This window comes from Alosa pseudoharengus, unplaced genomic scaffold (genome assembly GCF_046254945.1).
Source record: "Alosa pseudoharengus isolate Yale_2024_CS ecotype anadromous, Long Island Sound unplaced genomic scaffold, YU_APseudo_1.1 YU_APseudo_1.1_scf_14, whole genome shotgun sequence".
NCBI lineage: Eukaryota > Metazoa > Chordata > Actinopteri > Clupeiformes > Clupeidae > Alosa > Alosa pseudoharengus.
The window spans coordinates 21,737,808-21,754,469 of NW_027468609.1; the positions used below are offsets into that span (position 1 = coordinate 21,737,808).

A 16,662-nucleotide genomic window follows, 5' to 3' on the forward strand; every position below is an offset into this window, starting at 1 on the left:
ATGGATTACATTGACATGGGAAAAACAGTCAATTCATACAAACATGTTCTAGTGATAGTATGTCGATACTCAAGGTGGGTGGAAGCCTGACCAAGCAGGGGACAGGATGAAAAGACTGTGATTCATTTTCTGGCAAGAAGTGATCCCCAGATTCGGAATTCCAGAAATAATTAGCAGTAATAATGGTAGAGCTTGAGCGCAGATCCAAATTTGCCAAATCTAAATTGGGTAGATGCATTGCCACTTGCATTAATGATAATGTGAAAAAAATCGCACCATGCACCTAACGCCGCATGAAATGGTGACTGGAAGAGTGATTCCTACTCTGTGAATTAGTGACGGAAACCCTCGCTAGAACTATTGGAGCAGAAAGTGAGCAGTTATACTAAACAACTTTCCCAAGTTCACAGGGCAATTTTCAATGAGCGGAAGAAGAGAAAGGAGATTGGAGAGGGGGTCCGAAGAAGGACCCATTCAGGGCGGTGTCACAAAGAAGAACGGAGGAGCCAGATGATGATCAGGGGAACCAAGGACCGCCGGGACCCCCACCAGACTCCCCTGGGGTGGATGATGGTGGTGGGGAATCCGGGGGAGAATCAAGTACGAGTAGGGGTATGGCAAGGAGGATACTGCCAGCTCCTGATACTGGCCCTAGGCGTGATGTGCCTAGGGGGCATGGTGTTTTCTCTCCCCTATCTGTTCCTGCAGGTGCTGTTGATGATGGGGTCGAGCCAGGCCCAAACGGGAGGAGGCGGACACTTCCACCCAGAACTGAGGCCACTTCCGAACCCCAGGTATCTGAGACCATGCCAGCTGCCCTGAGAGACAGCCATCCCTGTAACGAGCCCTCTAGAAGTCACTGCAGCTGGCTGTACAGTCGACTCCAAAACCCCCTACAATGATGGCTACACCAAAGAAGCGACGGGACCAGAAGAAGGAGGGAAAGTGACAACACCGCCGCTGCTGCACCAGTAGAGGGACGCAATCGACTGGGGAATCTGGTACTCTTTTGACCTTCCTAATGACAGACCAGCCACTACAGAGGACTTCGTAGGATGGTAGTAGAGAACAAGACAATGGGGATAGACTCATTTTGTACGTACATCCCTGGAACAGATGAAGACATTGAGGGTGTTATAAAGGCAATGGATAGACTAAACACTGAAGCTCATGGAAGTTCGGGAAAAGAATAGAAGAATATAACATTAGATGTAGGTGATGTGTCAGGTATTTTTTAGTCGCATTGTCTAAAAATCGCTATCATACACCACCTAAACCTGGTCAGAAGTCAATGGCGAGTTGTTCATATGCTATTTTAAGAGCGCATGTCAACAGTCATATTGGCAGGTGCACGCACCATCCTTCTATCATTCAAGAACGCACACCAGCGCACGTCCATGCAAAGCATTACAAATTGCACGATTACAATGGGAAACATAATTAGAATAAAGATATTACGAAATACTGTACATCTCATGATGAGTAGTTATTCACCATCATTTGCAAATTGGTAATGACGGTTAAAAGTGATTAGGGGAGAGGCGAGACACGTATGGAGCACAGCTGAAGACACTGTCACGAGATATAAGCAACTCCTCTGCAGGATAAATGTTGTTTTATTCAGTCATTTGAGCAACATTAGGGTAAGTGTTGCTTTTTCCAGCCTATGTTTTCGATGGTAACCCATTGTCAGTCAATAGTGAAAGTAACTGCATATAACTGTCTTGTCGTTGACTGACTCCTTGGTGAAGTTAGTTTCACTTTGTCAATGAGTTCAAATAATAGACGAGTGCAAATGCGTGAAGGATATGCTAGGTTTTAGTAAAGCATGGTTTAAGAATGACTATTCCATACGGTCTCGCAAGCAGCCTCCTTCAAATGCGCCTTTGAATGCCAAAATACCGATGCATTTATTTGACATATCGCGCGTTGCGCCGTTAAAGGGAATGACAGGTGTTATTCTCATTGGTTTAAAATGATGTTACGCCCCAAACACACCCATATGACTGATTAAAAGACCCAGGAACACCTTGTTACGCCATGCGCTCCACTTTTGAGAACGAAACCCCTCCCAATGTGAACTGGACATCCTACTAAATTTGAATAGACTTTTGACGAGTGACGATGCACTTTAGAATGTCATGATAGGGCCCGAGGTCTTATGTCCAAAATCCTGAACCACCCCTTTAAGGCAATAGTAATGGGTAAGTTTCAATCACTGTAGGCCTAATACAGCCTCATTTTTACCCTACACTCAATGACTGTATCTGAATTAAACTTCACTAAACAATTTCCAAGGCTATTTAAAGAGTAGATTTAGTAATTGTGTTTCTTTTGTCTTTGTGTTTATGTTGTCAATTTCAGATGCTGTGAGAGAAAATCTGCAGCAAGCAGTATAAATGGGTAAGTTTTTATCATGGCAATAAAGCCTCATTTTGCCCTAATATAGCTAGCTAAGTAGCTAGTTAACATGTTAACCTATATGCTCTGCAGGTGGCCAACTTTTTTAAAACACAGACAGACTTATATCAATGAACACATCCACTTATTTCCCTTTCTTCTCTTCTGTTTTCAGTGCATAAGGCATTCAGTGGAGCTGCACCTTAAGGCAATAGTAATGGGTAAGTTTCAATCACTGTAGGCCTAATACAGCCTCATTTTTACCCTACACTCAATGACTGCATCTGAATTAAACTTCACTAAACAATTTCCAAGGCTATTTAAAGAGTAGATTTAGTAATTGTGTTTCTTTTGTCTTTGTGTGTATGTTGTCAATTTCAGATGCTGTGAGAAGAAATTCTGTTTGCTCTGCCAACAGTCGACCCGTTTACAGTAATAAGTATGCTGATATGACTTAATAAATACAAATCCCAATGAAATGCATTTAATCTTTGTGGGTTTTTTTTGTTGTAAAAATATCTTTTGACATATAGGCTAATTTAACAGTATGAGCCTAGTGCACTAGGACATAACAATTAATGTATAAAACTAATGTAGACATATTGCAAAATGCAAAATTAAATAAATGTAAAGATTTTCAAGTGGAGTTTCAATGTAGATGCAATCATTTGGCATACTTATGGCCTCAATTTGGGTCAGTTTTGGCTACTTTTTGGCTGGATTTTGGGCTCTCTTTGGGATGGTTATGGCCATATTTTGGAATGCCACAATTGGTTTTGGGTGAGTTTTGGCCTCCTTTTGTTTTGATTCTGGCTTGCCTAATTTGGGCCATATATGGGCCGTACATCCCTCCAAAACTCTGCCAAAATGCCAAGCCAGTTTTGGGCCAAATTTGGGCCAAAATTAATGTGCTATCTGGGTATGGAGAAGAGACTGATAGCCTGAAACGAGCGAGAGGAGACGGGACGAGAAACAATTAGATGGATATCTAAAGTTAACGATAAGTAAGTTATTTTCAAATCATCGATTGCTCTAAGAGGAGAAAGCTAGACAGTAGAGTTGGATGTCTCGAGAACGGTCTCGAGAACGGTCTCACGCACTTTTACGTGGTCTCGGTCTTGTCACAGTCTCGACCGTCTTTGGTCTTGGTCTTGTCTTGGTCTCGGATCCCTCGGTCTTGTCTTGGTCTCATTGTCTTGGTCTTGCGGTCTCGGGTCGACATAGCGGTCGGGAGATTTGCAACAAATATGTCCATGATACAAAACATAACATTCGATAATGCAACATTAAATTATTTCGCCTTTCACGCCCTTCAAATGCAACCTTTCAAATGCAACCAATCAATGACATACATGTATTTTGTTGTGATTAAGAAACTGGCGCTCATCCAATCAAAAGACGCAAGTGTAGCCAGCGCGAAACGTTAGGTTTACGTCGTAGCTGTCAGTCTCAGTCAGACCTATTAATAATAATGTCAGCGAATTCCGCCATCATTAAATTTGCATTCACGGAACATAAAGGAATTTGCAGTCCAGGGGCAAGAAAGAAGCATTCTGCAAAATGCAAGTTTTGCAAAGTCTCTCTCTCTCATCATTGTCATGCAATTGCTATTACCTACATAGTTTATCTCACCCAGTCTACGAAAACATTTACAGTGAGTGAGCTCACAGTCACACACATTCATGACATGCTCTGTCTCTGCATTGTTCTGTCTGTAGTTGAAATAATACCTTCTTAAATTTAATTTAAACTGGGACTGAACCTCTTACCCCAGCAGGGTTCTCAAGTCTCACGCAATGGGCGTGAGACACACGCAATTCAACAAGTTCACACGCTCACACACCACACCTTGCATTTCTCACGCAGAAATATTACTAGGGATGTCAAGGTATCTGCATAATTATTAGAGGAGGCGCAGGGATACGAGAGGATTTCTCGCAGGGTTCAGAACTAGCGCACCACTCACCAGCAAAATCAAAAAAATAAATAGCCACCGACATCCAATCAAAAAATAGTAGGCTATTCGTTGTATCCGGGTAAAATTCCAAAATAGCACATCCCCTCCCTACAACCACGTTATGCTTGTGTGGGGTTACACGTTTAAGATTTCAAAACTGCACCAACATTCTTTTTATTCAGAAATTCAACTGTCTGTCATTTGGTAAACCAGTCTAGGCTACTTATGGTACTTTACAGGATGTGTAAATCAAGCCTTTTCACGAACATTTGGCCTAGCCTACTTTATGGCAAAATTATTTCTTATCTATAAACTAAACTAAACTGTCGGTCATTAAGAAAACCTAATAATTGTGTCGTTATAGCTTTGTGTAAGCCAGACATCAGCAACGTTCATTTTACACGACCAATCACTCTCGTGGCTACCTGCACTTTCCCTGTCGTCACGGCCGCAACTTTCGCACTCGTTAGTGCTTTTTAGCGCCGTGTTCATCAGGTCCCGGGACACCCATCTGATCCTCCATGGACCATGTCAACAATGAATGAAAATTAGCTTATTATTAACGAGTGTTATCAATTTGAGCGAGTATGCTACACATAGGCTTACATTTTTTTCTAAACATACAGGACTGCTGCAGACAATGACCTGCCAACCACCATAATGTATAATGAACTTGCTGTCCTCGGTTTCGGCATGCACATGCTTAGTCTAATGATTCAGTGACAATATAGGCTACTCAAGTGAATAAAGCAATTAGCCTAATAAATAAAATATTTGTCTCACTCAGTACATATAGGCCTACATCTCGTAAATTGGTGAGCCATAGAATATCCCAGCGTCACGATTATTATATTTCAAGATTCCAATTTATCCCACCTAAATATGAAAAGTTATTTCTACTGACATGCTTCCTGGTGACATAAAAAAACAAATGGTTTCCCTTGATAAGGCTGACATAAGAGACATAGGCTATGCATTATACTTTCCCAGACAAAAATAAGATATAGGATGTATAGATTACAATGACAAATTCAAGGTCTCAAAGGGTTAATGCTTCTTTCCAATTTTTTTTTTATAATTAGTGAGTGAGTGCACCCCCCCCCCCCCCCCCCCCCAATCTCACTCCAAGCTGAGCTCAAAACTTGAGAACCCTGCCCCAGTATGCTGCTCTTATTCAATTGATGCAAGTTATGGTGTAACACCAGAGACTTTCTAATGTGGAGACACAGCACTCAAAAAATCCTCCATAGAAATGCATGGGGCTAGTTTGCAACGCCAATATGGCCGTTGTCTACACATATCCCACCCCTTCCTCGCCAAAATGTCGACATGTGTATACATTGAGCGAATCATGTGGTGTGAGTTGACTACTTTGAGCCAATTATGTGCTGTGTTGTGCAGACATTGTGCCAATCATGTGTTGTGAACTCAACACTGGAGCACGGTTGGTGTGGTGAAGCCTTGCGCACGCGCATTTCTGCTGAATAGGATGCCCGATGAGTACCCAAAAAGCATTGCAATATGGCCGCCGAGTGGAGGGACATGCCTAAAAGGACTGGTAACAGTAGCTCGCTATGTTTTTTTTTTTTTTTTGGTCTCGGTCTTGGTCTCGGTCTCGTCTCGACTTTGTCTTGGTCTTGACTCAGTCTGTCTTGGCCTTGGTCTCGGTCTTGATACCCTCTGGTCTTGGTAGTGTCTTGGTCTCGGTTTAGGCGGTCTTGACTACAAGTCTACTAGACAGCGAGAACAGAGCTTTATAACGATACGGGGGCAATACCACGCAAAACTGTCACGTCCGTAACGCCAACTAAATATGGATGTGACAGTTTTGCGCGGAATTGCCCTGGACCTCTTCTATATATTCTGAGACAGGCGATTTTAAGCGCCAATTTGAAGCACCTCTACTAGACAAAGCATATATGTATTTTGAGCAAGCATAGGGTAGACTAGGCCCATTCAACAGTGAACTGAGACCACAGAATATTTTACGATTTAAGAAGGCAATATGATTGATCCACCACAATCTAGTTAAGCCTACATGCATTCACTGCCCAACAACGTGATATTCCTGGGTTTCCAGGATTTCGGGTCAACATAAAAAAAACTAAAAAAATTAAATTAAACTTGCTGATTAATGGGTTCAAGGAACCAGCTGTGGAATATCCATCCTTGTCTCAGCTCAAATTTTATTTTAAGTTCACGTTTAGATCTTAAAAATAGCCAAGGCTACTCAGTTTTTCTCCCCAATTACTCTTATCTTGCCTTATTTCTCCTCATTTCGAATGTTGCCTTTTAGGCTACTTATTTTATTTCACATTAAACATTAGGCCTAGGCCTACAATCTTCTATTTCTTGAATTTCTCCTTGGGGATCAATAAAGTATCTATCTATCTACAACTAGGCTCCATCCACCCATCCTAATATTATACACATATACATAGCCTAAACACGCACGTTAAACATTATGATGCTCCGGACCTTTGCTTGAGGAAATTTTCCGTAACTGGACCTCGCTGAAGATTAATTGAATACCCCTGGTGTAGGCTATAACGAGACAATCAAGGGCTTTATGCCGCTGTTGTGTAATTTATTGTCTTTAATCATATTTAGGCTATTTTTGTTCAGGACAAACAACAACAAAACGAGATCAATACAATTATCTTTATTCGTCATCATGCATAACCATAATATACATGTCTTCTCATAAGCTCAATTACGCACTGAATAACCAAAGATAATGAATGCGTAGCAAGATGGGTCGTCCTAGTTCATGTCTATGAGGGCAAAGTGGAGTTCAGTCAGAGACGGGCTCTGGTTCAGTTCCCGTCTCCACAGGGGCGTGTCACTGACGTATGACTTACGTTTGAACGCCTTGGTTCCACGCCAGACAAGCCAGAGTACAAAATAAACTTGGTGTACACCTTCATTAATGTAATTTTCTCCCGACTGGAGGGTCATGCTATCACGACATTCTACTGAAATAGGGAGGAGGGTTTGGAGATCATGATACCGTGTCCGAAATGTGCATCCATTGCTCAGAAAAATAAGGCTTTGACAAATTCTGGGAAATTCTTGGATTCTGCCATAGACCTCAATGTTAAAAAGAGAGCACGATCACTGAATAAATGTGCGGGGGCGTGTACTGCTACCCTATTTGCATAAATTTCCAGGGACAGGAAATGGCCTCTCATGAAGTATCTTCGTAATCAACCATCTTTGGAATAACGTTTGACTGTAGCCGCCGGATAGGTACCCGCCCACCACCATGTACGCGCATGGGAGCTCGTGCCCAACACGGATTTTCGTGCATGGAGCTGGTTCCAAATGATCCATGCAGTGCCATATTTGAAAATGGCGTATGCTAACATGCCAAAGCTAATCTGCACGCTCTTGACCATAGACATAATATACTATTAGGCCGTAAGGTGAACCCTGTTATCGTTTCATCCCGCTCCACAGTCTGGCATCTACACAATCTTTAGATCATAAAAAAGAACGAGTCGTGCTTAGCTACCAACAAAAAGTTCATCGCTGAAATTCCAGTCGATTGTCGATGCGTCTATGTTTTATGCAGAACTAGTGTCTTCAGAGCGTAATAGGTTTTCGTTCGAGAGTGGTGGCACGGTTCGACACGTGATCGTTCTACACCAATGAGGCAGCTGCTTATTGTCAACAGAATGGCAAGATGGCAGCTCCCATGGTTAGATTCAACGTTACCGATAGTTACCAGAAAACATCCGAACATCCTCAAAAGTGGGCTAAATGGATTCTAAACAGTGCTGTATACATAGCCGCGTCCAAGAAGAACAATGAGGCAAATATACGATAATGTTATGTTTTACGTTAAGTCATTTATAACAAGTTTCAAATACCTGGGAGTAGCCATACCAAGTGATGATGAGGGCATCATCACTTGGTATGTGAACTGTACAGCCCGTGACTGCAGTGCTGCACCACCAGAGCACCGCTCCCTAGCCTACTCTGCAGGAGTCCTACAAGGGAAGACTACGTAAAAGTCGTAAAAACGTAAAAGGAGCCAAAGTACTGTAAAGGACTCCTCACATCCTGACCATGGACTTTTCAAAACACTGAGGTCAGGCAAATGTCTCTGCTGCTACAAGACCAGAACAGAGAAACTGAGGAGGAGCTTCTTTCCTCAAGCATTCTGTATCCTGCACACACAATGACTATAAACTGCAAACACTTTTTTTCCACACTTGCACATGGACTGTACATACACACCTTTATACTCTCTCTTGCCATTTATGAAAAAAATGTCTTGATCTTTCTTTCTTCACACTCACATAGAAAAAGCTTAACACCAAAACAAATGTACTACATGCTTTACGTCAGTATTTCTATGTATGTGACAAATAATCATTAGGCTATCAATAAAAGGCAGTAATTGAATTTATATCAATAAAAGGCAGTAATTGAATTTATACCAATGACTATTTGTTCGTTCATTCATTCATTCATTCATTCATTCATTCTTCCACAAATGAAAACAACACTGATCAACCATAAAAAAACAATCTTTATGAAAAATATGAAATCAGATATATACAACTGTACAAAGAGAATAAGGACACTTCTATTCCTCACTGTCAGAGTCAGGACAGTTATCTTCCAGCTAGTGTTGACGAACTGACCGAAGTGTCGGTTAAATAACCCGGTTCGTGTCACTGAGCCGGGAGAATCGAGTGCCAAACGTCAAAAACCGACTCAGTGTTCCTAACATCCATTTTCACATATAGAGCAACCCAGATAGGAATTACCTTTGGACCGGATCCGCATAAAAGCCTCTAGATCCGGGCGTAGCTTACACGGTTTCTGGCTATGGACCAGATCTGTGCCAGTTAGACTTTTCAGCTTAGCATTCCAATCCAAGCAGTGCTGTTTTTCTAACAGTCAGCAGATTTGGCCCAGATCCACTTACCACATCAGAACCAAAGCTTCCACAAAGACAGTTCACTGATGTGGCCCACATCTGTAATACGGACCCAGACCACCTCTAAACTTGACTTGTTGCTAACGTTCTATGCATTTATTTCTCACGCTGGTTTACTGAACAGAGCCGAACGCGCCAAGTGAGTGAGGTCCGTCCGCTTGAGAAACATGATGCTGATTTGGCCCTCATCAGTACCACGGATTACAGCCACAGGCACCAGAAACCGTTGGAAAAGAGCAAATAAAACTTTTGTGGGGGTGCCCATTGTCAATTTCCTTATTAAATCCTGATTTGTTAAATCTTACAATTGAACACTCACACGTAGCCTACACAAAAATGGTTAATTCACTAACAAAGTATAGTCTTGTCTTAAAATGGAGGATTCACCACATAACTAAATAAAAATACATTAGCAACTGTCCACTATCCAGGAGCAATGGTATTGCCATCGTGGGAAAAAAACGTCGTGGGGGGTAAAAAACCGGCACTGGCGCACTTAAGGAGATGGATGCCAACATGGGTACGTATATTGCTTTTTAATACTATATTTCGTTGTCAATGGTGTGACTATGGTGAATATAGTGTGAAATATGGGACTAGGAAAGTTTCTGCTTTAAGTTTTTGTTTGCCCCATGCCACTTGCTGCTAGCAGCTATTGTAAACGTGCTAATTACCAATCATTTCGTTCGAAAATTCTTAAAACAACGATGTTTTTTAATACTTCAAAAGATCATTTGCTAAATGAATCTTACATTTTTCAGTAGCCATAGGTGTGTATATTTGAACAAAATCTAGTTTGGTTCTTACCGGAACTTTTTACTGCCTGACATATCCGATTTTGAAATCACGAAATCAGTTTTGTGACCTGCTAAAATACATTTCGTGAGTCACCAGTTTGCGGAATGAATTAGCCAGTGGGTCCATTTAGAAGTGACACTTCATTCGGCCTCCCGTTATTCAGAGCTGCGTGAAATGTATTGCAATTTTTCGCCACGAGGTGGCAGCTTAAGTCCGCTGTAGCATTGCCGGTAAACAGGGCAGCTGACTGCATTCAGAGGCTTTGCAACGGCAGTGATTGGCAATGAGTGCGCATTCAAAGTCTATGCGCGTCTGTGCAAGTGAAAATGACAAACTCGTGTGTAGGCTAAGGAACGGTATTTAAAACAATGAATGAAGTGGATTCCTGTTATGTTCGTGAAAACAATATAGCGATTGGATAGCCTAATAAATCGCGACTTGTTGTAGGCCTAACAGTAGCTCATATCGTAGCAAATAGCCTATGGCGATATTGAAAATACATGTTTTAGGTTTCACTCGCCTTGCTGGAGTGCGCGCATAGGCCTATGCCTACTTGCCCGTCCAAATAGAGGGCTAATTTCCTTTGTTTCACGGAGCTCTGTGATTAACGGGAGGCGTGAATGAAGTAGCCACTTACCCACTGGTCAGTTCATTCCGCAAACTGCTGACTCACGAAATGTATTTTAGCAGGTCACAAAACTGATTTCGTGATTCTATAATGCATTTCGTGACACATAATTCATAGCCTATGAGGTTACGAACAATCAATCAATGATGCAACTAGGCTAAGATTATAATAAATCAAACAGGCAAGATAACATACCACTTTTTCCCGCTTGTGGACCAGAGGCACAGCTTATGGTTTATTTCGTGGGTAAACTCGAAGAGAAGATACCGCATATCTTTCACGATGAAGACATTTTTTTTTGAGACGCTCAAGTCACGTAACTCATTCATTCATTTACAAATCCCAACGACTAACAAGTGAGGCTATGACGTGCATGATTGAATTGAAATACAAAAAACATTTTTAATCAATACATTAAAATAATTAAAACTAGTTTCCTAATCTATGTGTCGAGCGGGATCAATCAGCCAAAAGATTATCATTTAAACGTGATACTTTTCTATCCAGCTATAAAACGATCTCTGAATCTCTAGCAGGGATTTTCTAGTAAATATCTACTGTGCCCTTGTGAATTAAGTTTTACCATGGAACTGCTCTATAATCATTTATATTGTATTTCCAACCGGGAATAACTTGTGCCCGGGCTGTGGGATGATCTTTTTTTTTTCTTGCCGTTTACCTGTGGTTTTTCTACGATATGACTATGCTTCATGATAGGGGTGTCATGTTTCATGGTCTAACAATGCAATTAGTTTAAGCCCACATTCGGTTATTTTTTACCGATCAACATTTCATCACTGATTGAAGATAAAGAAAGGGTGAATAATAAATTATATTTAGCATAATGTAAACCGATATTGTTATATATTAGGCCAAAAGAGGCAGAATCGAATCGTGTAATGCATGCTGGGTAATAAGTAAACTCATTCCTCGCCATGAACTCCCATTGCTAGAGTTTAAAGCACAATATAATGTTATACGTGTAACCCAGGCTTGGATGTATACGGCATTCAAAATAAAGTGTTTGTACTAGGGCTGTCAAAATAACTGATTCATTTCGATTAATTAATTTTTATTAAAAAATAGCGCAGATTCCGTATGACCTTTGACCCCAAGCCGTTCTAGTCAGTAAACATTAGACTGTAAAATGGAGAGAAGAAAATGTGCTGCCTAGCTCATTGATTGGAACGTTTGCTTTTAAAAAACGGCCTGATGGTGTTGATAAAAATAAAGTGTTGATTAAAATAAAGTCCTCTGCATTGTCTGCAGCAAGGAATTTGCATATCACCGGAGTTGGTCAACTCTAAAGTCACAAATCAATGCAAAGAAATAGTGTTGATATTGAGGGGAGTGTTCATTTATTTTCATTGTGTCCCCTAGGTTATATCTGTGGCCTGAAAAAAAACTTCCCGAAACACTTTTGAATTTATTTCCTCAGCATATTAGGTCATATCATAGATTATTATGGCCATTATTTGAACAGTGAAGATAATAATAAAATAGTTTTTGAACTTTAATGTCACTAATGCTGTTTATTCAATGATTCATTTGAATTTAAATACTTAAAATACTCAAACAGTGTACAAGTTGGCTGTACAGGAAGGTTTGTTTGCTTACCCAGGCTTTTTTCATTGTAAATTAAATTATTTCTTCCATTTCTTTTCCAGATGCTGCACACATGTGGTCAACTTGTGAGATGAAGGTATAATACATAGAATTAACATTGCTCAGCTTCTCAAATTCCAACATTTAATTTTCAAAATCTTCCAAATACATAAACAACACAGGTAATGAGTTTCTTTTTGTACAATGAATAGACGCAAGACACTTGTTTCCAATTCGGCATTAAGGAGGAGAGCAAGGGTGGATCTAAGCAGAAAGTTAGGGGGAGTTGGTGAGGGTCTATGTGTAGTCACTGTCCCTCCCAAAGATCTTGCAGAGTTTCCTGAAGATGTAGAACCAGCAGATGAACCAGTAGATGAAACAGTTGGCTTAGATCCCATAGCTGCTGTAGGTCCTGTCTCAGAGGGAAGTTCTGATGACAATGATAGTCTGGGAGATATGTCTGATTTGCGAGGAATCTGAAAACCTTACCAATCGCCTTTCAAATTGGGCATTAACTTATGGAATTTCCCATGTAGCCCTCACTGCTCTCTTGGCCATCTTAACGGTTTACCATTCTGATCTACCCAGGGATGCCAGAACCCTTTTAGGGACAAAAACAGTGTACTCTGTTAAAAACATGTGTGAATGGTTTGTATCATTACTTTGGCATTGTTAAAGCCTTAGGAAAGAGCCTATCTCAGTGGAAGGACAACTTGTTTACAGCTTCAAATCAATATTGACGGACTGCCTCTATTCAAGAGTTCCAGCATGCAATTATGGCCGATTCTGGGTCTCCTAGTTAGTGTTCCGATGAAGGAGCCAGTTGTGATAGGGCTGTTTTCAGGCAAGAAGAAACCCATGTCCACAGAATTACTAACAGATTTTGTCTGTGAACTGTCCCAACTCCAGGAAGGGTTTAACTTCAAGGGAAAAAGGTTTAGAATGAGGTTGCACTCAATTATCTGCGACACACCAGCTAGATCATTTGTCAAAAACACAAAGGCTTTTAATGGATATCATGGCTGTGACAAATGTACTCACAATGGTGTGTACATCAACAATAGAATGACTTATCCCCTACCGAATAGCACCCTGAGAACTGACGCCTCATTTTCTGACCAGCTAGATGAAGACCATCACCTAGGTCCCCACCCCTTTATGGGCTTAGATGTTGGGATGGTCTCTCAAGTACCTCTTGATTACATGCACTTGGTGTGCCTAGGTGTGATGAGATGGCTTATTCATCTATGGCTAAAAGGCCCATTGACTGCACGTCTACTATCCAGAGATGTGAACAAAATCTCTGATGAACTAGTTAACATGAGGCCATACATTCCTAAAGAATTTGCCAGAAAACCAAGGTCACTAAAAGAAGTTGACAGGTGGAAGGCGACGGAATACCGTCAGTTTCTTTTATATACTGGTCAAGTGGTGTTGCGAGATGTTCTGAGTGATGCCATTTACTCCAACTTCCTCCTGCTATCCACTGCAGTGTCCATCCTGGTATCTCCAAGCCTTTCGTCAACACACAGTGACTATGCCAACAGCCTCCTCCATTCATTCGTTGGTCATTTCAGTGACATCTATGGAAGAGATCAAGTTGTTTACAATGTTCATGGATTGACCCATTTAGCACAAGATGCAAAACATTTTGGCGGTTTAGACAACATCTCTGCGTTTCCATTTGAAAATTTCCTAGGCAAACTTAAAAGAACTGTGCGCAAACCTTCATATCCTTTGGATCAGATAATTAGAAGACTCTCAGAAGAGTCTTCATGCCACCAGGAACCAAAAACTGTATCACCGTTCAGAAAGGAGCATTGCCGTGGCCCTGTGCCAGTTGGAATGATGGTTTGTCATCAATATGATGAAATCCAAATGGACAAATTCACTGTAAGCACAAAGTCCAGTGACAATACATTTCTCATTTGTGGCAATGTGTGCAGCATTCAAAACATCATTCAGTGCCAGGGTGATTTTTACATTGCCTACAACCAATACAAGGCCACTAATCCATTCTTCACATACCCTATGAATTCTAGATTCTTAAACATTGTTACATCATCAGTGATGGATTCCGAAATTAGATTTACAAAAATTGTAAATTTAAGTCAAAAATGTCTGGCTCTGCCATACAGAGGTGTTTATCCCCTTATTCCACACCAAGGATTAAAACCTAAAAACTGTATTTTCTAATCAAGTTCAAATCAAGTTTGAGTATGTTTTTCCTGTTTCCAGTTACTACAATCAGTTCACAAGGTACATGTGTGTGTGTGTGTGTGTGTGTGTGCGGGAGGTTAGGATTAGGAGTAGCTTTGTTGTCCACAGCGTCCTCTCTAAAGGCCTCTGCGTCCAAGCCCTGGCTCTCCTCCTGGCTGCATCAGCTTGTTCACCTGGCTGTTATTGGACGAGCAACTACGAGAGAGAGAGAGAGAGAGAGAGAGAGAGAAAGAAAGAGAGAGAGAAAGGAGTGGGGTGAAAACAAATGTGAGGAGGTGAAGAGGGATTTTATGTGGAGAACTGCAAGACAGGTCCATGGCGTAGTGGACATATAAAGTGCTACCTAAAATCCTGAAAGTCAGATGTGTGTCAACAATCTAACCTGTAAGACAATTGATTACTGCTGTTCAAATTGTATTTTTATTTGTTACATTTTTATTAGACATACTGTGGAGTTCTTTTTACTGAAGAAGACACCGTAAATGTTGTGCCAAGTAAATAGCTTAAGGAGGGGAAATGCTATTGGCCAGGCTTCCTTTCTGATGAAAAAAATCGCAAGGCTGGCGTTAGATGCGAGGAGCCAGGCCCTGGATGGAAACTATTTGATGTCCGGGTCCTATTTCAGAAAGGTTGGTTGGTTTTTGGCCATTTTTGCGCAATTACTTGAGATTTTCTTCATAACCCACTCACAGCCACTTTGTTGAAAGCACTGATATGAAAATTAAACATGTCAATCATTTGTGGAATGGACAGGGCTTGAAAAACCTATCCTATCATTTGAGAGACCAGCATTTCCCATTCGACATTGAGCACAACCACTTGATTGACGTACAACTGTCCAATTGGGAATGCTGGTCTCTCAAGTGATAAGAGGATATAAAATGGCCAAAAAAAATACATACTTTACCTTTAATTAACCAAATGTTGGTCAGCATTTGTTCAATTAGTGTAAAGAATATTTGTCCATAAATATGTTTTGTGCCATGCCATGTATAATTTCTGTATTCCCTCATCTAATTAGACGACTACACTGCGGCCACCCTAAAATTAAAAGAATACCTAAAAGATGGAACTGAATGCCTACAGTCTGAGTCTGAGGAGGAGTCAAAACGACGACGCAAAGAAAAGTATGCAATGGAGAAATGGAGTATACGAGTCACACACACACACTATTTACCAGCAGCATTGTATTATTAGGAGGACACTGGCACCAACTTGCCCGTAAATGGCCTTGGCATGGCCTGGCCCGATAGTCTGAACACAGCTAATGAGTGAAAGAGGAGTGAATCTTGAATACAGTACCCTCCAGAATTATTGGCACCTCTGCTAAAGTTGACTAAAAACCGATATTAAAAATGATCTGTTGGTGATTTAGCCTGTCACTTTATTTTCGTACCTTAGTGAAAAAGAAAGTCATGAACTACTTCTGAAAGTTCAAAGACACTCTAATTAACTTAAATAAATTGAAATTAGATAGGAAAATCTCTTCTGTAAGGTTTTGTAACTTTTCTAAGGGTGCCAATATTTGTGAGCAGCGTGTTTTTGTTAAAAATATGTATTTTTTTTTATGAGATTTTCCTTTTTCTCAGAATACATTTGCTTCCCTTCAAGGGTGGATTTTTCCTCATTGTTTTCATTGTGAGATTACATTAAATCACCAACAGATTATTTGTTAGACCTGTTTTTAGTCAACTTTACCAAAAGTGCCAATAATTCCGGAGGGTACTGTACATTTTGAACTTTTTTGAGATGAACTGTAATTTCTCTTCTGTCAGTTCTAGATATGACAGCGATTATGAGCCCATAGTGGTGTCCAAAAGAACTGTGTCTGCTAAGGCCAAATATCCCCCAAATCCTCCATTAACTCCAGTACCCTCTTTACCACCACTCCCCAACTGTAAGTCTATTTTCTTTTTTATGTCTATTTTGTACATGTTTCAAAAAGCCCTTGTTAAATTCCATAGCTTTTATTCAAAATGGGCAGATGAACAGGGTTTCAATTACGGTTAGTGACAGTCACTGCAGTTGACTATTTAACAATAACTACAGCACTATTCAGGGTTTACTTATCCACAGGATGTAGCCCTTTCCATTGAAAGGTTT

General features: G+C 40.7%; 1 protein-coding gene, 2 long non-coding RNA genes and 1 pseudogene across 3 annotated transcripts in view; all 4 read left to right on the plus strand.

Annotated features, from left to right (window-relative positions):
- Nucleotides 1-16,662, plus strand: part of LOC143123546 (myosin heavy chain, fast skeletal muscle-like) — a 245,337-nt pseudogene that overhangs the window by 71,821 nt on the left and 156,854 nt on the right.
- LOC143123485 (myosin heavy chain, fast skeletal muscle-like) overlaps nucleotides 1-16,662 on the plus strand; it is a 201,065-nt gene that overhangs the window by 69,882 nt on the left and 114,521 nt on the right. The window lies entirely within an intron of this gene.
- Nucleotides 1-16,662, plus strand: part of LOC143123054 (uncharacterized) — a 79,872-nt gene that overhangs the window by 21,287 nt on the left and 41,923 nt on the right. The window lies entirely within an intron of this gene.
- On the plus strand, nucleotides 2,156-2,868 carry LOC143123055 (uncharacterized). Its single transcript, XR_012986786.1, has 4 exons — nucleotides 2,156-2,204; nucleotides 2,365-2,403; nucleotides 2,576-2,621; nucleotides 2,782-2,868. It is a non-coding gene; the product is annotated as an uncharacterized LOC143123055 (long non-coding RNA).